Raw genomic sequence first — 21728 nt, forward strand, 5'->3', positions numbered from 1 at the left:
GCAACAGCATTTGTCAGCCCCCGTCCCTGCCCCCTCGGCCAGCCGGCAGACCCCGAGCCCCAGGGCAGGGACTGGATCTGAGCGTCTGGGTTTTCCGCCCGGTCCGCAGCGCCGCGCACAGGCCTAGGCTCGAGGAGAGGGCGCTCGGCGGGCGTTTAGGGACCGCCGAGGGTTGGGTTCCTGGGTGGCCCGGAGCGCCCCATCCCCGGGCCGGGCACCGCCTACAGCCCGCGCAGCGCACCGGGGTGGGGGGTCCGCGGAGGGCGCCCCGGCCCACCCCACCCCACCCCCGGCTCCCAGCTGGGGCGAACCGCTGCCACCAACCCACCCCCCCGCCACCAGCGGCCTCGGGGCGCCTCCTCCCGCGGGTCTCCCGGCCGCGGCCGGCCCGGGCGGCGGTGGCCGTGACCGCGTCCGGCGCCCCTGCGCGCGCCCGGAGGCGGGGCGGGGCGGGGCCTCCGCGGCCCCCTCCCCCGGCCCGGGCTCCAGCTCTGCGCGGAGGCAGCGGCGGCGGCGGCGGCGGCGCGGGGACCAAGGTGAGCGGCGGCGGCGGGTCCCGGAGGCCCCGCGGGGGGAGGGGCCCGGGGGGTTCGGGGGGGGGGGGTGGCCCGCGCGCCCCTGCGGGTGGCCGGGGCCGGCGGCGCGGTGTGTGTGTGTGTGTGTGTGTGTGTGTGTGTGCGCGCGCGCGCGTCACGCCGGGTGCGGGGACAGGGGATGGGACAGGGGTTGGGCGGCCCCCAGCAGGGGGCTCCAGCCTCACCCACTACCGGTACCCCCGGACCTCCCCGCTCCTCTCTCGGGGTCTCTCCCCCTCGCCGCTACCCCCCCCCCACCTCGCCCCGTCGCGCCCCGCCCCCTTCTCGTCTCCATCTCTGACTTTCTCTCGGTCTCTGTGGGTGGGTCTCTGCGCATCCGTCCAGCTGGGCGGCCAGCTGCCCTGCTTCCTGATCTTCCTTCCCCAACGCTGCCCCCGCCCCACGGCAGCCCTTCCCCTCCCTTTACAGTGCCCCCCTTAATAGAGCAAAGGAAGACGGTAGAGGGAGGGAGGCACCTCCTTTCCCAGCCCTGTCCTGTTTCAGCCTGGGGCCCCACCCCTCTGGCCTCTGGCCTGGGCCTCCCGCCACCTTCCTGCGGGGAGCTGGCCCTGCAGAGCGTGGGGGGGGGGGGGGGGGAAGGGAGGGGGGGGTCGGTCTGGGAAGTAGACACATCTGAGGGCAGAGACCCCGGGGTGGGAGCACATAGGGGAGCCCCCCTCCCATCCCGTGAGAGACGGCACAGGGGCAGACCTGCCTGGCTCTGAGTCTGGGCCTCTGGCAAAATCAGACCGTGCCCTGGACCCTGTTCACAGGAGCGGGGCCTGACGCTTTCTAAGATTGTTTCCAATGGAGCCAAGGTAGGGGAGAACTGGCTGTGCTTGGGCAGAGTCCCTGGCGCCTGGTGTGGGGGGGGGGGGGGGGGATCACGGGGTGTGGTGTTGGCCCTGCCCGGCCAGGCCGCTTCCTGTGGGTGGCCTCCATTGCCCCACCCGAGCCGTGGGGCAGCAGTGAGAACCACGGGCAGCTGCCGGCAGGATGCATGGAGTGGCCATTGCTGTGCAGGTGATTCGTGATGCTTTTGGAGAAAGCCTGGCTGTGCCGGAGTTTCCCCGGGATCCCAAACACCACTCCCTGGACTGCGTCCGGAGGGGGCGGGGGGGCTCCCTGTGGCCCTCAGACCTCCTCCTGCACCAGGCCCAGCCTGAGAACCCTTCCTGGAGGGGTAAGCTAGGGGCTCCGGGACCACCGGGTTGTCCCCTTCAGCGACAGTGCTTGATAACATGCCAGTTCCTGGGCTCTCGTCCTGACCTCTGATGGGGGCACCAGGAATCCATAGCTTACAACTCATCCCCTCCCCCGCCCTGCACACACACAAGTGTGAACACCGATGCGTGGTGGCTTTGGATGAGGGCACGTAGTTCCCTCTGGCCGGTAGGCAGCGGGGGGGACCCAAGAGCAACGCAACCCAAGGGCGTGGTCTCGCTGTGTCCCTGAGCAAGGTGCTCCCCTCTCTGAGGCCGAGTCCCCATCGGTCCGCAGGTTATGGCCTGCCAAGGGTCCTTCCTGCCAAATGGTCTGGGATTCTGAGCTGCTTGCTGAAACTGTGGGGGCAGAGGGGGGGCTCTGGAGTCAGGCAGACCTGGGTCGGCACCCCAGGGCCACCGCTGGCTGTCTGTGTGGCCCTACCCAAGTCACTGCCTCTCGGGGCCTCCGTTTTTCCATCTGAAAACTGGAAATCATAATATTGCCCACTGCTTACAGGTGGCCAGGGATGCCAAAGAGGCATAATGCCTGATACATCACAAGCCCACCATGAACATGGCCTACGTCGTGAGAGGGGTTGGCACTCTCTGGGTTTTGGCGAGTTTAACTATCCGGTGATGGGGAGATTCGCATGGACTTAATTTCTCATAAGCAGGGAAAGCGGCCTGTGCGGAAACATTTGTTAGCTAATGGATTTTTCTGTTTCTAATGGATGGATTAAAAGGCCTGGGGATGGTCGAGCAGAATTGCCTGGGCAGAGTCAGGCAGCGTTTTATGGGATCCGACCGGGCTGCTGGTGCCAGATCTTTCTCGACGCAGGCCCTGGGAGATAACACCCGGGTCCCCCGGGGGACTCCCGGCGGAGCCAGGAGGGGCTGGGGTGAGGAGAAGGAAGGAGAAAGACTGGGGCCCTCTCCACGTGCCCCGAGTGCTGGGCGTTCACAGACATGAACAAACTGTCATCTTCTGGGACATCTGTGAGGAGAGCGGGCTCCCAAGATACCCATAGAGGGGCAGAAAAAGTCATTCGTTCATTCATTCATTCATTCACTTGCTTACTCCCACCGGCCTTCTCCAGGCCTGGCAGATGGCAAGGGGGTCCCCACTAAGGCAAAGAGACCCACACAGAAAGGGGGAGGCCACCGGCGCAATCTGGATGGGGAGCTCTAGGGTCAGACTGTGGTGTCACTGGTCCTCAGGGTCACACAGCAGGATCAGGATGCCCTGCTTCAGGACTCACCCTGAAGCACGGTGGCCCAGGGCTGCCTGCGGAGGAAGGCCAGCCACCCCCAAGTCAGAGTCGGGAGATACACATTCGACTCTTGGACTGCTTTGACGATGTGGGTTTAGTGGAACGAGAAGGTGACTTCCTGGTGACACTATAACCCTCTTTTTGCCTTTAAACCACATCCCTCTTACAGGTCTCAACACTGAATCTCAGGCGGGGAGCACACGGCGGGATGGGGACTTTGAGGTCTGTGAGCACAGTTCTGGTGACTCAGAGATCCCTCAGTCTCGGACACAGCTCTGGGGGGCTGGGAGGAGGAGCCAGCCAGGGCCAGAGAGGGGCTGCAAAGGCCGGGGACCCCAGAGTCAGGCCCACCTGCTGTAAATCCTGGCGGCACCATTTAATAGCTGTGTGGCCACGGGAAACCTGCCTGGCCTCTCTGAGCTTCAGTTCTGCCGTTTGCATGATGTAGATTGGCATAAACTGTTTAGGTGATTACAACCATGCGCTCCGGAGCCAGGCTGCTTGGGTTCGAGTCCCGGCCCCACCCCTCCCGGCTGGGTGACATTGGTGAGTCACTAAACCTCCGTCTGCCTTCGTTTCTTGGGGACAGTTGTGGCACTCACCGCAGAGGGTTGTGGCGAGGGCCTTGTGACTTCGTGTAGGGCCCTGAGAGGGGACAGTGCCCTGTGCCAGTGCTGAAGAGTGCTCAGGTGCCATGGAGTCACTGTCAGCGTCGGTGTTGATGTCGGTGTTGATGGCCGCCTCTGGGTCGCGGGAGGACTCGATGCCTGGCACAGGGGAACCTTCGGCTGACGCTTGTGCCCATCTGTACCCTCCGGGCCAGCAGTGAGGACAGAGGTGGAATTCACTGTCCCGTCGCCACTGACCGTCTACACACAGGGGCAGGTGGGGGTGGGGACGCCGGGGCCAGGTCCCTTCTGAAAGGACGATCAGGAAAATGCATGCAGCTCGTTTCAGCACAGAATATTGCTCTCCTCAGTTCTGACCCCAGGGCGTGGGCTTCTGTCTGGAAAGAAAGGGGGGGCTGCTGTTTCCTGAGCACCTACTATGTGCCGGGTCCTGTGCACAGACCTCCCCAGGCACCACCCCATTCACTCCTTCCAGCCAGCCCAGAAGGTGATCGTGGTCATCCCCAATTAACAGACAGGCAAACTGAGGCTCAGAGAGGCCAAGTGGTTGCCGAGAGACCAAGGAGGGCAGCAAGGAGGGAGGGGCGGGGCTCAAACCTAGGGTCTCTGGCCGGTGGTGCGCCTGCCCCCTGTTCACCCCATCCCGCTACCTGCCTGAAGGTGAGAGACTGTCACCGAGGCACCTCGCCATCAGGAGCTACCACAGTGGGGCTCCTCTTTCCCCAGCAGAAGTCTTGCTCATTTTCCAGAAGGTTCTTAAGGCTTTGCTTTCTGTGCCATCAGCTGAACTGGTTAAGAACCTTCTGTGTGTTGCCAAAGCACTTTCTCCGGCAAAACCAGTCTGTCTGGAGCCCAGAAGAGAGCCCGGGAGGAAAGACCGTGGGGAGGGAGGACCCAGGCTGGGAGGGTGGCCCCCATTCAGCACCAGAAGACCCACACTCTGGTTCTGGTTCTACCACAGACCCTTTGAGTCTGAGGGGTTATTCTCTGTGCCTCACTTTTCAAATCTGCGAAATGGAAATTTTGATTCCCACCCTGCTTGGTTCCCGGGAAGGGATCGGGGGGGAGGGGGGTAAGGTAAAGCTACGACCTGATAATGGTCAACAGACAGGCAGCCCTTGAGATGCACTTGGAAGACAGCTTGCAAGTTCACATATTTGCCCTCATTTCACCCGCCGAGGCCATCGTATGAGCCCGTTGTACAGATGGGGAAGGCGAGGCACAGAGAGGTCAGTCTCTTGTCTAAGGTCACACAGCTGGTCAAGCCTTTGGGTCTGAGGGAGATGGACCGAAAGCCAGCCAGTGAGGCCACTTATTGATGATAGGCATGATGCCCCTGCTTGATTATCTCCTGTGACAGGGAGCTCACTACCTTAAGAGTCCCCAGGATTATCGGTCTCAGACTTCAGTAGGGGGCAGGTGATCCTTGGGACAGTAGACTCAGCGTGGAGAGGGAAGGCTGGGAGAAGACCCCCAGCTTGGCTTTGACCATACTGGGTTAGGGGTGCTGGGAGGCCCAAGGATGGAGAGACGGGGAGCTGTGGCTTCCGCTCTGTTGTGAAATGGGGGTAAGAACCGCACGGCACAGGGCTCCTGGGGACATAAACGAGGGGATGTGATGTCGCCTATCTGACAGGGGCTTGAACCGTGGCAGCTGTTATTACTGTTGTGTGGTTGTGGCTGCTGTTATTAGCAGTAGGAGTATTATTGTTTAGGTCCTGTGTCCCCAGTAAAGTCACGGACCCCTGCGAACAGGGGCCAGGCTCCGTATGTCCCTGTGTCCCACCCTGAGACACGCTCAGTAATATTTATTGACTGGATTCCTGGTGTTCAGCGCCCTCCAAATGGAAGGTGCCCATATGGGCGAGGCGCTGGGAGACCCTTCATTTGTATAATTTCACCTTGTTCCCCATGACGGTGGGGGGCGGGGGGGTCATCCCTTCCATTTTAGAAACAGTCCCAGAGAGTGTGACGGCCCTGCCCGAGGTCACACAGTAAGAAGGGGAGCATCGGGAATGCTTCCCGGAGGAGGTAGCACTGTCACTGGGCCAGCAGGATGGACCGTTTGACTGGGCCAAAGGGCAGGGGGCCGGTACGCTGGGCGTGGTGGAGAGGAACGTGGGTGCTGTCCCCGGGGCAGGGCTGAGCCCAGCACCCAGCACGGCGTGGGGCAGAGTGTGGGTGGGGCTCAGGGGGCATCGGCTGAGCTGAGCTGACCTGAATGAGCTAGCCGTCTGGGCTCCTGACCCCACCCCGCACCCGACCCAGCCACGTCCTCCTGTCCGGGCAGGAAGGGGTGCCTTCCCGGGGACCGCTCTGTGAGCAGTGATAAAATATTTATCAGAAACAGCGGCAGCTGGGCTTCCCTGCACAGGGTATGGCCAGGGGCAGCTCCCACCCCTACACCAGCAGCCTCCCTGAGTCCTGCTGAGTCACAGGGGAGCCCAGTGAGCCACCTGCCCGCGCCCTCGCTGGCCCCTCTGCCCTTTGGCCGTGTGGGTGCCTCATAATGGGTAAGCCATTCAGCTGCCCACAGGACCAGGGCATCGGGCGCAGTTAGTGCAGAGGGTTCCAGAGCCTCCCCAGCGGCCAAGGTCACAGGCAGAGGAGGCCAGCGGGCCGGGATCCCCCCTGCACTCACCCCTGCAGGGTCCCTTCTCCTTAGTCCTCACGGCAGCCAGCAAGGTAGGTGGGTCCCCTGGCACCTCCATTCGGTGGTGGGAATACCAAGGCTCAGAGCAGGGGCGGGGGGGCGGGTGGTGGTGCAGTGGGTCAGGTCTCCAGGGGCTGGTGGCTGAGTGGGATTTTGGTCCTCGTCTGTCCACCGCGAGGCCAAACGGAGCTCCAGCCTGGCATCAGGCGCTGGGGTGTCTGTCCGACCTGATACGACACAGAGCTGTGACTCTGGGTTTGTGCTTTTGATTCTCAGAGTAACAGCAACGACAAAACACAGTGGCAGATGGCTCCTTCCTGCTGGCGGGTGGTGGGGGGAGAAAGACCAAGGATTTCAGATTCTTTTGTTCACTCATTCATAAAACGTCTTCTGGGTGCGCTGCCCAGAGGCCAGCGTCCTAGGTCCGAGGACCGGTGGGGGGACACCAACGCCCCGGGGACGGGGTGGGGGGCGTGGAACCGGAGAGGGCTGGGTTCAGCACCTGGGCCAGCTCTTCTGCTCACGCACCTGCTGGGTGAACCGGGCAGCTCGCTCCGCGTCTCTGAGCCTCGTGCCCGCTGGCGAATTGGGGGTAAACTCTGCCTTCTCCAGTGAGGATCACGCCTGTGTCCTTGTCCTTCGTCACATGTGCACATCGGCCGGATAGGCGTTCATTGGCCTTTGGACCAGGTCTGGTTTCCAGAGAGGCCCCAGCAGGCTTTGCGGTCGGCTCTCCCGGGGAGTAACCAGAAGCTGGTGCCCGGGGGCCTGGCCGAGCCGTCTGTCCGTGGAGTTCTGAAGGGAAGCTCTGGTGAGCCAGGCTCGCCACCACGGCTAAAAGAGGGAGCCAGGTGACACGTGGCCCCGGGCCGGCATCGCCCCTCACTGCGTGCGCATGCACGCAGGTCAGATTGTATATGCCTAGTTGCTCTCCGCCTTTCCTGGGTTCCTCTGCCCGGAATTCTTTTCCTGTCTGTCTTCACCTTCACCGAGGGCTTCTGTTGGTTCTTCAAGGTCCTCCTCCTCCAGGAAGCCTTCTAGGCTGCTCTGCATCCCCCGCCCCACCCCACCCCCGGGGCAAGGTGGGGTTTTAGAAACATGTGGTAAGGGACAGGAGAAAAGCTGTAAGGTGTGCTCTGTGAGGAAACTCAGTGCATTTACAGTCTGCAGACGGGGCCTCCATTTTCCTGACCTTCACACACAATGGATGTTCAGCTGGACAGTCAGGATTTCTGGGGCCAGGAGAAAGACAGGCGGTGCCGGGGATGGGGCAGCATTGCAGAACCCTGGGGGTCAGGAGAGCTGGCCTCCCGGCCAGAGTCCCTCCTCTTGGAGCCGTGCGACCCCAAGCGACTCACCCCGTCTGTCAGGCCCCACGTCCATTCTGCAAACCCAGCATTTATTTGACCGAGGGAGGCAGGCAGGTGGCCGGGCGTGTTCATGGGTGTTCATTCGGTGGCTTTGCACGTGTGTTGAGAGGCCTGTGTTAAACCCTGGGAGGCAAATGCCATGAAGACGCAGCTCCTGCCTGCTGGGTCTGGCTGTCCATCAGACTGGCATGATGTAGTCTGATGAGGGAGGCTGATGGGACACAGACCCAAGGTGTGATGGAGCTATCACAGAGGGAGGCCCCGGGGACGCCCGCCCCAGCCTTGCATAGCTGGCACCTTGCTGGAGGGTGGGTTTGCCGGGGAGGCAGGTGTGCTAGGCCAGTGAGTGCTGTGTGGCTAGAGTCCCGGGGAAAGATGACGGAGGGATGGGGAGACCCTGAAGGAGAGGGCTGGACTGGATCCTGAGTGATGGGGAGGGGTGCCCCCCACCCCAAGAGCATCACCCCCTGCACCCCCTGAGCCCTGAACGCTCCACCCACTAGGCTGCCACTGGGGGAGGCACTTTGCACGGAGGAACCCATGAGATCCTCACCCAACCTTGTGAGGCAGGCACTGCTGTGTCCCCATTTCACAGAATGGGGAAATTGAGGCCGAGTCACAGGTATACATTGAGCCCAGGTCTGTTTGTCCCCGGAGCCCAACTTGGAGCATCTTTCTTGTACCCCTTGCTTGTCCCTGAGCCTCCGGGGCCTCCGCTGTGTCATCTGCAGAGAGGGGATTAGAAAGTGACATCAGTCACCACTCATTCATAGAACGAATCTTAAAGCTCACCATGCCGAGTCCTTGCCGGGACTGGTTCTGTAGTCTGTGGTCAGAGCATCTCCCAGGGTGGCTGTTTAGGGGACGGGAGCCATCTCGGGGACGGAGTGAACCCACAGGTTCAAGGCCAGATGGAACTCATTTCCAAAGGGAAATGAGTCTGATTTCACGAGGTCACCCAGAGAGAGCCCTGAGAGCAGCGGGCCCCTGCCGCCGAGGCAGGCAGGGAACGCATCTGCCCACCGAGTCACTGAGGGGGCGGGCCAGCACAGGTGAGCGTGAAGAGAAAAGGCCTCCATGCTGACCGTCAACGTCGGAGGCCATCCCCTTGGTCTGTTGGCCCCAAGGCCAAGGAGGCCCTCCAGGAGACTGCGGGCCCTGGTGTTGGATGGTCGGGGGCTGAGAATGTCTGCAGTCAGACGACTCTTTCCTGCCTGTTTGCTAACAGGTGCCGTGGGCAGTGGGGGACCAGAGCAGAGGAGGGAGGAGGAAGAGGCCTGTCCAGGCCCCATTCAGAGCCCACCACCCTTCCCTCCCTCCACCAGGAGACGGTGAGGGTCCCCTCCCCCCATTTGCAGCTGGACAGACAAGGTGGGGTGGGCCGGGCCCCCTGGATGCAGTTTCAGATGCTGGGCTCTAGACGCTGCAGTATCCCCAGTGCAGGCCTCCCGTTGTAAAATGGGGACTCCTCCCTGCCCCCCAGCATTGTGTCTCCCTCCCAGAGCAGTTATGATGGCCAAATAGACACCGAGAACGAAAAGGAGGGAAGAGTAGACGGCTCATGGCTTTGCCCTCTCGGCCCTGTGTCCTCAGTGCAGACTGAGGCGGTTAGGGGCCCGCCCACCCGGGAATGCTGTGGAGCCAGACCCCACGTGTGGTGCATCCTACATAGTACTTGTGCCACAGGAGCCAGCTAAGGAAAGAGTCCGGAAGGAGCATGTCCTCAGGAGTCAGGGATCTCACTCTCAACCTCCTGGGGAATGTGCCTGTGGTGGCGGGAAGCCTGGGCAGTGCCGTCCCCCAGATGCACTCGCACAGGCAGGGTGGTGGGGCTCGTGGAGAAGACTTTGCTGGGGGAGGTCACCCCGGGCAGGGTTTTGCAGGATGAATAGGAGTTGACCAACCAAGCCTGGCTTAGAGGAAGGTCTTTCCAGAGAGAGGGAAGGCCAGGTATGTGCACGTGAACTGCGCCCGGTCTCCAAGGACAGCGCCTTTCATCAGAATGTTGACCTTGACTTTTGTTTGTTCAGGAGGCTCCTGACCCCCCTTTTCCTCTCCTCTCAGATATCGCCAGAGCTGACAGCCTGGGGGTCCCTGCAAGGGGCTGGGAGCTTACAACCCCACCCTCTTGTCTCATCCCTGTGGTCCGGGGCCCCCGAGACCCCTTCCTGTCACCTGTCCCTCCGGTCTGGGGAGATCGTTGAGGTTGAAGGTGCCCCAAGGCCCCCGGGCAGCCTCAGTTCCTGGGTGCAGATATCTCACCTCTGTCCCCACGTTATCTGCCACCCACACTGGGAACCACAGAGAAAGAGCCAGAGCCCTGGTTATGCAAAACCAGAAACCACGAAGACCGGAACGAGGGCCCCCTTGGGGACCAGGCAGGGCAACTGGGCAGAGCCATCCTCCCATGCCCGGCACCCAGAGGAGGAGAGCGCGCGAGAGAGCAGGTGGGGAGGGGGCTCCTGCCGTTCCCTGGTTTCCTGTCTTACGGATCAAGAGACTGAGGCTCAAAGGACAGCAGATGAGCAGCGGGAGACCAGGGCTGGGGTGACTGTATCAGTGCCCTTGGGGCCCCAGAGAGCCTGGGTCTGAGGCCAGCCGTGAGACCTGCCCACAGACAAGGGGTTCCCAAATTGACACAGGTCCAGGAGGGCCTGGGTCAGAGGGGCAGGCTGGGGACAGGGCCTGGGGCTTTTCAGCTAGGTGAGCCATGTGGACCCCCCCACCCCCACCCCAGTGCCCACAGAGTCCGAGCTGTGGGCCTGGCCTCATCTCAGCATCGCGGTGGGAGGGGATGCCCAAAGGTCACATCCGTGACCCTTTCCGCCATTTCCACCGCCCCGTGTGGTCCTGGCATCACCCCCACGTGACATGCGCACGTTTTCAGGGCTGGTGATGGTGGAACCAGAGCCTGGGGGCTGGCTGGGCCTGCAGGGCAGGGAGCGGAGGGGAGCAGAGCTAACCCACGGACTCCAGAGTTCTGAACCCCAGGTGGCGCCCGTCCTGACCTTCATGTACCCCAAGGCCGGCAGCATGGCGCCCACTCTCCCCCCCAGTATCCAGACTGCCCGTCTGGTCTGGTCGGGTCCCTTTTCACCACACTGCATCCCTTGGAACGCCCTTCACCCTCCCCTGGCTTCAGGGGCCCCTGAAGGCCTTCACGAGGCCCCTAGGGTCACCTCCCCCCACCACAGCCTCTCAGGGGGAGCTGCTGGGAGATTACGTCGGGCGGGTGGAGATGCTGAGCGCAAGGTCGGCCCCTACTGATGGTGTGGCCCACCAATCGCCCCACCGCTGGGCAAGCTCCCCCTTCCAGGCCTGTTTAAAATGTCACAGCTGCTGAGGGCTCTTCAGGACTCCCCGGGGCAATCACCGTCCTCCACCCACTGCCTCCGGCATCCAGGGCTGGCCAGTGCCCCGTGCCCTGCAGCCTGCTCCCCGGAAAACCGGGCGGGAATTCTTACTGGTAGGGCGGCCCCGCGAGGGAGGGAGGTGGGTGCCGGGCCACCCGGTGGGACCTCAGCAAGTCCTCCTCCGTTTCCCCACACGTCAGGACAGTCCTGCTGGTGGGTGGCCCGTGTGTCCCACCCCTGCCTGAGGCCTCGGTCTCCCCACCTGTAAAATGGAGCCCTTGCGCATGGCTTCCTGTGGGAAACAGCCGAGCGAGGAGGGCCTGGGAGGCGATGTTGGAACAGGGCGGCCCGGCGTCCTTCCCTGGGAAGCCTGACTCTGGTTTCCTCCTGCTTCTACGGTGTTGAAAGGGCCTTTCTTGTAGGAAAGGAGGGCCAGGTGGTTTTGGCTAAATGCCTTTCTTAGACACCCTGTGCCAGTTAAACCACGTCAGCGGACAAGGGGAGTGTGGGAGCCCTAGACGGGTGTGTGAGGAGGGGAGCGCGAAGGAGAGCTGAGGGGCTCAGGGACCCCAGGGGACCGTGGGAGAAGGTTCCTTCCCTCCGGACTCCTCTGGAAGTGGAATCTGGAGTCTCTAGCTTCCCCAACCTGCCCCCTCCAGCCCCAGGAAGGGAGTCAGATCGTTACCGCTCCCCTGCTGCGGGGCCACCTGGGGAAGTGCCCCGCTGCTCTCCCCGACTCCCTGTGTGCCCCGGGGGGAACATGGCCTCACCAGGAACAGCTTCCTCAGCCCGTCTGTAAGGCAGGAATGCTGATACCTGCAGGGGAGTGGATGTTGATGATGTGATTGTATGCGCCCCTCCCTTGGGCGAGCTTGGCTCTATGAAAAATGCTCCTAAGGTGATACCTGCCATAGTGTTGTTCTAGAATCATCATCCAGACGCACCCAGATTTAAAAAAAAAAGAAAACAAAACCTGCCAGGAGGTCCGGTGTACCTGTGAGATATGGAGTGATGTTGGGCTCGAGCAAACCCTTAAGATGAGAGCACAGGTTTTCCTGGTAATGAGACCCAAGGGATGACCTTCTAGGAGCCCTCATACAGGGGTCCCCGTGTGACGAGCAGAGCAGCATCCTCGGTGTTCCTGTGGACGGGCTTAATCCGAGGACACGGCGTCTGGAACAGGGTCCTCAGGCTCTGCTAACTGCAGGGGAGAGGGAGGAGGGCATCCTCAGGTTTGCTGGGGACCCAATGAGGTCCCGTCACCTTGAGATGGCCGAAGCCTCCCGCCTCATCTACAGAAGGCACAAGGGTTTCACCTTCGTCCGTAACAGAGCCGCGCGTAGTTTCGTACGCGAACAACGCTCTCCCTCCTCCAAATGTTCGGGCACCGCGGATGCTCCGTTCCAGTGGGCCATGCTCATGCCTCACCTTCACCTTTCAGAGAACCCCTCCCCCCGCCCAAAGGCAAAAGGAGTTTTGCAGACAGTCTCGGGGGGGGGGGGGGTCACAGAACCTGAAAACCCCAGGGACTCCGGGACCCCAGCTCAGCAGGCTCCCCGGGCCCTGGAGTCGGCTGGGACCTTTCCGCAGATTGCGGTCCATCGAGGAAGGACGGCGGGGGAATCGACAGTGAGACTGCGTGGTCCTGTCCGCTCACGCACCGAGGGGGGCGCCCAGGAAGCTGGGACCACTGAGCCCCGTCCCATGCCCGGGACGCCGGCTTCCTAGAAGGCAGCTGGCTCTTATAACATCTTGCTCCAGTCTTGCTTTCTCGTATCCCTTTGACTGCGCTGAGCAAATGCACGGGACAGGCTCTTTCCAAGAGTTTCTTGGCTCAAGCTCTCGGGAGTTTTGTCATGTGTGCTGTCCTTCCCTCCTGGTGGCCTGTTTCCTTGTGCACCGTGTCATCAAGATCTTGAGTTTATTTCCAGCCGGGAGTTACCTGTGGACACCTGGCCTGGCTTGGGGGGGCCCACCCCTCCAGGGTACCTTTAAGACGGCTCTGGCGGGTAGCCCCCGGCTGTCACCAGCCCCGTCAAACCTCATCCAGATGCAGGGCCATAGATTCTAGGAGACTCTCATGCTTTTTCTTTTCTCCCTTGAGCTCAGGGGGACACACACAGGTTTTCTTTGTCATCCCTCTTCGTCAGGGGACAGATCTTTTTCCCCCCGGCCACCCATTTATTAGGGGCGTGGCCCCTGGCTTTGTGTGAAGAGGTCAGTTACCTCCGCCATCAGCCTGCTTGCTCAGTGTCTCCCCTCCTGACTGCTGGCTTTACCCTCTGTCTCAACGCCCTCTCCCTGCCACACAGGCCTCTTCCTGTGACTTAACCATCTTGCTGATTAGAGCGCAACAAGCAACGAATACAGACCCGGGAGCCAGACTACCCGGGGCTTGGGTCCCCACTCTGCCAGCACGGGAAGGGCTCAGTTTCCTCATCTGTGAAATGGGGACAGCCCTGACTGAGGTTGTGGCAAGTGCTAGATGGCCTGATGCATTGAGGCACTGAGAATGTCCCTCCCCGTTGAATCATTGCTTCTTTCAAGCACTATTCTGGCCTTCAGGAAAATCAATAATTAAATACGATGGAAGTGAGGTGATAAGACTATCTTAATGATAATATTAGTATTATCATTCTGGGTCCTGTTGATGCTCCTCATTTTCTTACCAGCTCAGTTATCCATCTAGAAAATGCGTGTAGGGGTGCCCAGGTGGCTCTGTCGGTTGAGCGTCCGACTTCGGCTCAGGGCATGATCTCACGGTCCGTGAGTTCGAGCCCCGCGTCGGGCTCTGTGCTGACAGCTCGGAGCCTGGGGCCTGCTTCGGATTCTGTGTCTCCCTCTCTGTCTGCCCCTCCCCTGCTCACACTCTGACTCTCAAAAATGAATAAATGTTAAAAAAATAAATAAAAAGAAGATGTCTGTAATTTTGTTACCCAGCGTTTCTAGGAGCTGTGGAGGGAGAGAGCTCTCAGGTTGTGGCCATTCCTTGAATTGTCCAGCCTCTCGGCCTTTAAGTGGTCAACGCAAAATAATCATAATGCCCCCCCCCCCCCCCAGAGATTACTGCTTCTTACCAAGCACTTTCCAGAGCCTGTCTCTGAGGCTCCTGCTCCGTTGTAGGCCATCTCTGGAGTCCGGTGTGAGTCCTGCGGCCCTTAGCGGACACCCTCAGGGCCAGATGTGACTTGTGATTCCCTCTCAACCCGATGATACCCTGCTGGAGGCACCAGGGCGGCATCCCGGGGACCGTTTCCGCACCAGATCTGTACCGAGTGGGGTAGACCAGGGCTCTAAATAGCCTCACGCCACAGTGGATCAGATTCCGCGGCCAGACGGGCCCTAAAAAAACTGAGTTTGGCCGAGCTTATGTGTTTCCTAGTTGTGGACAGAGGCGTTCAGTGGGGAAGAGAAATTAGACTCAACTCCCCTGCCGACAAGGATGAGCGGGGATTTATAGCCGAGGAGCAGGGCCAGGAGCAGCGGGGGGGGGGAGGAAGGTACTCGGGGAGGAAGCAGGTGGGATAAGGGACACTCTCGGTGACCTGCTGAAGGGAATTCTCGCTGAAGGCAGGCCACGGCGATAAGACATGGTGGGGGGGGGGGGGGGGGGAGTTGGGCGAAACTGACCTAGCAGGATTCTTGCTCAAACTGGATCCTGCAAGGACAAGACGAGAGAGAGAGAGAGAGAGAGAGAGAGAGAGACGCCGAGAGAGAGAGAGAGAGAGAGAGAGAGAGAGAGAGAGAGATGCCCAAGGAAGGGCCTCGTCCAGCAGAGGGCTCAAAGAGCCCTAACAAAGTCAGGTCAAGAAAGTCCTTGTCTGTCTACCAGGCACATACCTCGCACCTCTACCCTCTGCAGGCCGCCCCCTCGGCCTCAGCCAACGCCCAGTCGGCTAGAGGAGGCCGCCCGCCCTGTCCCGAGATCCGGACGCAAGGCAGAGGGAGGATGGCCAGTACTGACGAGCCCCTACCGTGCGCCTGGCCCATTTCACATCTCTGGACACGTTTTTTCAGCCTTGAGATCTCCCAGGGAGGAAGGTGTTATTATGGTTCTCATTTTACAGACGAGGAAACTGAGGCCCAGGGAAACGGAAGCAGTCCGCCCGAGGTGGTAAAGCCACAACCCAGCCCAGGCAGTCTTCTGGCTCCGCAGCCGATGCCTTGAATCAAGACACCCTACAGCATCCACATCAGCAGCAGCATTATTGTGATTACGATCGCTGAAGAAGAAATTAGTTGGAGGAAAGGGAGGAAGGCCACCCCGGGGGGGAAGGGCAGCGCCTGGCTGAAGTCCCAGGGGCTGGAAGCAGGTAGAAAGTCTGGAGAATAAGCAGTCACTTTGTCTTCTGGTTGGAGGTTGGTGGCAGAAAGGGGCCTGGAGGGACTCCGTGGGGCACGAAGCAGAAACGGAAGGAACGAAAGTCTGTGCCCAGATTGTGGAGGGTCCTGGACTCTGAACCTGGATATTTGGAAATCTTGCAGGCAGAGGGCTTCGTCTGAGGTCTCCAAGCTGGAGGGGCAGATCACCTCTGGGGAGCGAGTGGGTGTGCTGGCAGTAAGCTGGGTTCCGGAAGGCTCTGCGTCCGTGTCTGGGGGGGGGGGGGGAGGGGGGAGTCCTGAGCCTGCAGGGGCTTGAGGGCCCAGAGGGGTGGGCAAGCTGTGGGCGCGGGCATGGGACCTGTGCTTGCCGGCCTGGCAGGGGCTGGGAAGATGGCAGGGGAGCTGTGCCTGACCAGGCTTCAGGTGCGGAAGGTCCTGGCCTCCAGGCGGATGAATTCCGTCCACAGTCCACCACTGCGGGAAGCCAGGGACTGGAAAGGCACCCCAGTGTCCACGCTGGCCCTGCCCCTCGCCAGCCTGTGACCCTGTGGGTGACATCAGGCTCTGGGACGTCAGGGTCCACCTGCAGGGGTGAGGCTGCCCCTCGAGCAGGGTTACGGTGGGGATACGTGGGCCGGGCCCACCCTACAGTGAATCTCAGCAGTGTTTTCTCCTGCCTTAAATCTGTCCCTGGGACGCCTGGTGGGGGGGGGCTCTGTCGGTTAAGCGGCCACCTCTTGATATCGGCTCAGGTCATGATCTCACGGTTTGTGGGTTCGAGCCCCACGTCGGGCTCTGTGCTGACAGTGTGGAGCCTGCTTGGGATTCTCTCTCTCTCCCTGTCTCTGCCCCTCCCCCATGTCCTCTCTCTCTCTCTCAATAAATAAATAAATAAGCTTTAAAAAAAAAAACAGTCCATCCCTTCGTGGGCTTTGAACCGCATTCTTGCAGGAGCGGGGAAATGGTGCATGGAACGCCATGCTGGGTGGACGCCCCCTTCCTCCGAGGGCGGAGCCCTGGACTTGGCAGAGTCCAGGCGGCCCAATGTCACCTTCTCACGGGGCTCTTTGGGCTTTATTGACAAAGTCAAGAATGCAGGCCAAGTTCGGATGCCACCCTTTTCTACATACCCTGCTGGATCTGAATTCCCGCCTGGGACTAGTAATTCCCAGGGCCTTGGGAGCTGCCTGGAAGGGTAATGAGGCAGCGGTGAGTGCAAAAACACGTCCCGAGACCCCCCAGTCCCGCACCACGCCTGCCCGTCCTCTCAGGCTTCTCCTCCCGGGTGTTTTCGTTACCAGCGTGAGTTCTGATGTCCCGAGAAGCTGTTCTTCCCGAGGATTCTGCTAAGAAAAGGCCACTGGCCAAGGCAGCGGGGGTGGGGGTGCCTTAGGGAGAAATAAAGCCGGAAGTCAAGCCCCATCCCATCCAGCTCTGTCCTGCGTGGCCTCAGTCTACACATCTGCATAGTGGAGATGATCACGGGGCCTGACCTCCGGAGTTGCTACAGACGTTCAGGTCGAGAAATGTCCGTGGAGCAGCCAGCAATGAGTCCACAGGGCATACTGTTAGCGTTCGGGGCCCGAGTGCGATGCTTTGGGCAGAAGTTACTGCTCGCCACCCCATCTCCTGGGGTTTGTGTGTTCCTGCTGGAAAAAAGCAGGGGCAGGGGAACGAAGGGGTCTCCAGTGTGCTGGCGCTGGGGCCCGACCTTTCACGCGCGGACGCGGGGTTGCCGGACGTGAGGTCAAAGCCAGGGCCCGGGGGCTGGCGATGCAGTAGTGTCCTCGGTCTGCCTTCCCGAATGACCGCAGAGTGGAGGGCTCGCGTCGGAAATGTATTCTCTCGCGGTTCTAGAGGCCAGAAGTCTGAAATCAAGGTGTCAGCATGGGCTCAGCATCCTACCTTGTCCCTTCTTGGCTCTCTTTGGCTTGTGGCCACATCCCTCCAGTCCGCCTGTCTTCCCGTGGCCGTCCTCCCTCTGTGGCCATCTCTGTGTCCTTCTTATAAGGACGTCCGTCACGGGACGTAGGGTAGGGTCCGCCCTCCTCCAATATGACCCTGCGTCAACTTGGTCACATCTGCAAAGACCCTGTGTCCACACGAGTTCACGTTCACAGGTGCCAGGACTTAGGAACTCCATTGTGTCTTTCTGGGGGACACAACTGTACCCACGACAGGAGAGCAGTCTGGAAACCCTCCCCAGGACTCAGCCCAGCAGGCAGATTGCTCTGTCCGTACCCGAGTCAGGTCTGCGGCGCTGGATGGGGCCGTCGGGGTCCTTCTCCTTGGAGGAGGCTGGGAGGGGCGGGCACCTGGGTGGCGGTGGCTCGCCTCCCCCCACCCTGCAGGCTGCCGACGTAGCCTCTAGACGTGACGGTGATTACGTGCACACGAAAGAGCGGCAGCTGCTGTTCATTCCAGGCCTGCTCTGTGCTGGGCCCGCTGCCTCGTTCGCGAAGGTCATCAACACGCTGACGTGGCGTGCGGGCAGCCTGCGTTGGAGTCCTGGCCTGGCTGCGTGACCTTGGACCGGTCACTTAACCTTCCGGGGCCCCGGCTGGCTCCCCTATAGACCGGGATGACGTGGGTGGCTGCCTCCGTCTAAAATTGCTGGGGAAGTCGGGGATGAACGCCACAACGTGCCCGGCCCATAGCGAGTGCTCCGAAAGCATCGTCCGCGGTCACTGCTCTCACCGCACCCTCACGCTCACGCTGGGAGGTGCGTGGTTTTACCCACCCCCCCCTTTCTGTGTTCATCCGAGGAGACGAGGCTCCAGGAGGTTGAGAGGCTGGCAGAGGAGGTGGCCCGGCAGGGAGCCGCCCCGGTTTTGGGGGGACTGTGCAGCCTACCAGCTCGCTCACCGCGCCCCGGGCACCTATTTATAGAGCAGAATGAGGGTTATACAACGCCTTCCCCGGGAAGGGTCCGGGGAACTGGTTGTTCAAGACCTCGTCCGCCGAGGGGAACGTGAGGTTCGGAGAGAGAGTCCCGCGAATGCGTTTAGGGGCTCGTGGTGTCGGAGACAGGGGGCCTCTGCTGATCGGACCCCCCTCCCCCGCCTCTAGAACAGGATCCAGAGCAAGAGGAGGGGGAGTGTTCTGAGAGCAGAGGGCAGAGACCGCCAGCTTGGGGAAGAGCCCCAGATGGGGTCCTGGTGGCGTGGGATGGGGGGCTGGGGGCCCAGCGGGTAGAGAGCGGACTTGAGGGGCACACGAAGATGTCAGGAGACGTCGGACAGGACGGGAGCTCCCCCCCATGATGGCAGAGACCGCGTCTTTCTTGTCCCCTGCTGTATTCGCCTCGAACAGGGGCAGGCATGTAGTAGGTGTTCAATAAATGCGTCTGCAGTGTTTATTAAAGCACTGGGGAGGTGGGTTTTGTCTCTCCGGTGGCACCGCATCCCAGCTCCAACCCTTCCCAGCCGACAACCCCTGAGCAGGCAACTTAACCCCACTCGGCCTCAGTTTCCACATCTGTGAAACGGGAGTAATAATAGTCGAGCCCGGCTCTAAGGCCACCAGAGGGACATTTCCTCTGGAGCGGCTTGAGGGCAGGACCCACGCACCCCGGGCTTGGCAAGCGGGAACCCCCGTGAGGCCCCCCCCCACTCATGAAAGATAACACGTGTCGCTCCTGACGGGCCCGACGCCCATCCCGCCTTGGAGGATGGCCTGCTGTCCGGCCTCGGGAGGGTCACTGAGAACGGCGCGTTGCAAAGCCATCAGAGACGACCAACCTAATCACAGGCGGCCCTGACTCGGGAATCTTTGTGCCACGCGGCCATAACCGACCCGTGGTGACAGTTGAATTGTCTCATCCCACCTCACCCCCTCGTGGGGCAGGCGTGTCACCATCCCTGTCCGTCCCCGAGAAGGGAGGGATGAGCCGGCACTCCTCCCGCGGCTCCCCGTGCCCGGTGTCCAAGACCCCAGGGTGCTGGACGGACTTTCCCAGTCAGCTTTGGAGAGCACCAGCCTTCGCCACCGGGGGGCAGAAGCACCCCTGCTCAGAGCAGGCAGTGCCTGGGAGTGGGCAAGGCGCAGGCCAGCTGAGGACAGCTTCGGTGACAGTGACAGTGACGGGGCTGGCGGCCGTCCACCCCCTCACCCCCAAGCTGGCCCGGCTCCAGCTTCCGCTCGGCCACTCGCTGACTGTGACTTTGGGCACGGGCCTCCCCCCACCCCCACTCTCCAGCCTGGATGAGCCTGGACGCCGCGGTACAGCCACGGTGACGGTCCCCGTGCCCTGCTTCTCTGCCCATCCCTGGGCCCCCTTCCAACCCGGCCCCTTCGGGACGGGCTGACTCCCCACTTCGGGTTGGCATACAGGAACAGGCTGGTGCCCCGGAGCTCCAGAACTCTCCCTGGTGGACTCGAAGTCTGGAGGCCTGGCTTCTGGAGCTGCACTGACTTCCCGCAGTCCGTTCTGGGTGTCAGACTGTCCATCTGTGCATGAGGGGCTGAGCCAGGCTCAGGGGTGTGCAGAGCCCAGGGCACACGAGAGTCCTCTCAGATGCTCATTAGTAAGCCCCAGGCCCTGCCCCCAAAGATCCTGACATGAAAATTTCAATGCCACGAGCCCGGCTGCTGGTGCCAGGCCCGTCCTGAAGGTCACTGCCGGTCCCAGTGCTTTACCTGTGATGACAAAACCTCTGGGCCAGCCCCTCAGCACCGTCATACCTCAGGGATCAGAGACACCCGGGTCACCATCTCCCGCCACGTCCACAGGGAGCACGGGACCTCTAAAGGGCTTTATGGGTTCTCGTTTCCCCTGTCCCTCAAACTCACCAGTGGAGGCATGGGGAAAGGGAGTGGCGGAGGACAGGGCCCCTAATCCTCATCCATGTTACAGATGGGCAAACTGAGGCCCTAGAAATCACCGGACTTGGTGGAGGGCTGCTGGCCCACAGTTCTGGCCGCTCCCTCCCAAGTCCTGGGATCCCTCCTAGTGACCAGTGCCTTGTACCAACTCCCAATACCCACTCGACTAGCAGGTGGGAGTGTGGAACGAAACTCGGGTCCCGGGGAAGGAGAGGGCGCATTTGGGGCCATCTGGCCTGGCATGGATCCAGAGCAAGGTTACTCTGGCAGCTCTGGGGACGCGTGATTGGGGCCCCAGTCTCCCAGTCTCTTTGGTGGAGAACACTTCCCTTCCCTGCGTCTCGCTACTGATGGGCCCTGCCCAGGGCCACCCCTGCAATACAGTGGCTCAGTCCCCGACCGCTTTTCAGGCCTAGAAGACCCCGTAAGTGAGCAGAGGGCCTGGTGGGCGCCCAGAACCCCTTCGCCCGCCCGTGGGGCCAGCTCTCAGCGCGAGCTATCACGTGGGGCCTCAGGCCCAGGAGGCCTGGTCATCTGATGCTTCCCAGGAAGCCAGAAATCAGGGTTTCTATGTCAATCTCTCCATTGTGAAACCTTGGCTGCATTCAGTTTTGTTTTTTGTTTCTCTTGCCCACACCGCAGGCTGCACAGAACACACTCAGGGGCTTGCCTTGTTTCTTGGCCACCCAGCAACCCCCCTCTCTGGGGGGGTTGTGATGGCCTCGTCTGCTCCTGGCCTGTGCCTCAGGTTCCAGCCCTGGGGGCTGGCTGCTCCCCTCGGCTGCCCTGGCGAACCCCAGCCCCACCCCCCATATCCTGGGGGTAAGTCACCTGCCAGGACACCAAGGCAGCCACACCTTCCCCTGACTCGTCACCACACCCTTGCTCCGGGCTACTGGGTGTAGACAGATTTTACAAAGGTCTGCAGCCGGTCTGGGCGGTACAGCTACAGCTAATTCCTGAACACGGGCTGTGGGACTACCGATGGCTTTCAAGGGCCATCCCCGGGATTTCTGGCTGGCCACTTCTCCCAGAGCCCTGCTCTCCACCGCCGCTCCCGAGACCCCCTCCCGGCCCCTCCTCTTCTCCCCTCCTCCTGCCTCCCACACGCGCTGCCCTTACCCATACGCCACCCATTGCCCCTTCAATTTCTCATCCAGAAGGGCCCGCCTCCCTCCCACCTTCAGCCTTCTGCTCCACTGGTAGTTACTTCATTCAACCAAATACATCCTGCATCCCTACTGTGCGCTGGGCTTGGGAATGTAGTGCTGAGCCAGGTGTTACAGTCCCTGCCCTCCCGGCTCAAGGCAACAGGATGGAAAAGCCACCAAATGACCGGAGGGCAACCCCAGAGCCTAACCCGGGGTGAAGGCAGCTGGAGAAGGGAGTGGGGGGATGGCTGGCACTGGAAGACAGTCGGCTTCCTGGCCTGGGGAGGTAGCGGAGGGGGTGGAGGGAGCATACAGGGTCCACAGGTGTTTCTAAAGGGGTGAGAGACCATGTGACTGGGTACAGGGGAGGAAGG

The 21728-nt window shown here is 61.3% G+C and overlaps 1 protein-coding gene across 2 annotated transcripts in view; it reads left to right on the plus strand.

Annotated features, from left to right (window-relative positions):
- Positions 1-21728, plus strand: part of PRR5 (proline rich 5) — a 50575-nt gene that overhangs the window by 222 nt on the left and 28625 nt on the right. Inside the window, exon 1 of one of the 2 annotated variants that reach the window (XM_042948087.1) lies at positions 6270-6365. The exons of the other annotated variant lie outside the window; for it this stretch is intronic. The gene's annotated coding sequence lies outside the window, so the exon portion shown is untranslated. Of the gene's footprint in view, positions 1-6269; positions 6366-21728 lie in introns of those variants that run through there. 2 annotated transcript variants of the gene reach the window in all.

Source organism: Panthera leo, chromosome B4 (assembly GCF_018350215.1).
Source record: "Panthera leo isolate Ple1 chromosome B4, P.leo_Ple1_pat1.1, whole genome shotgun sequence".
NCBI lineage: Eukaryota > Metazoa > Chordata > Mammalia > Carnivora > Felidae > Panthera > Panthera leo.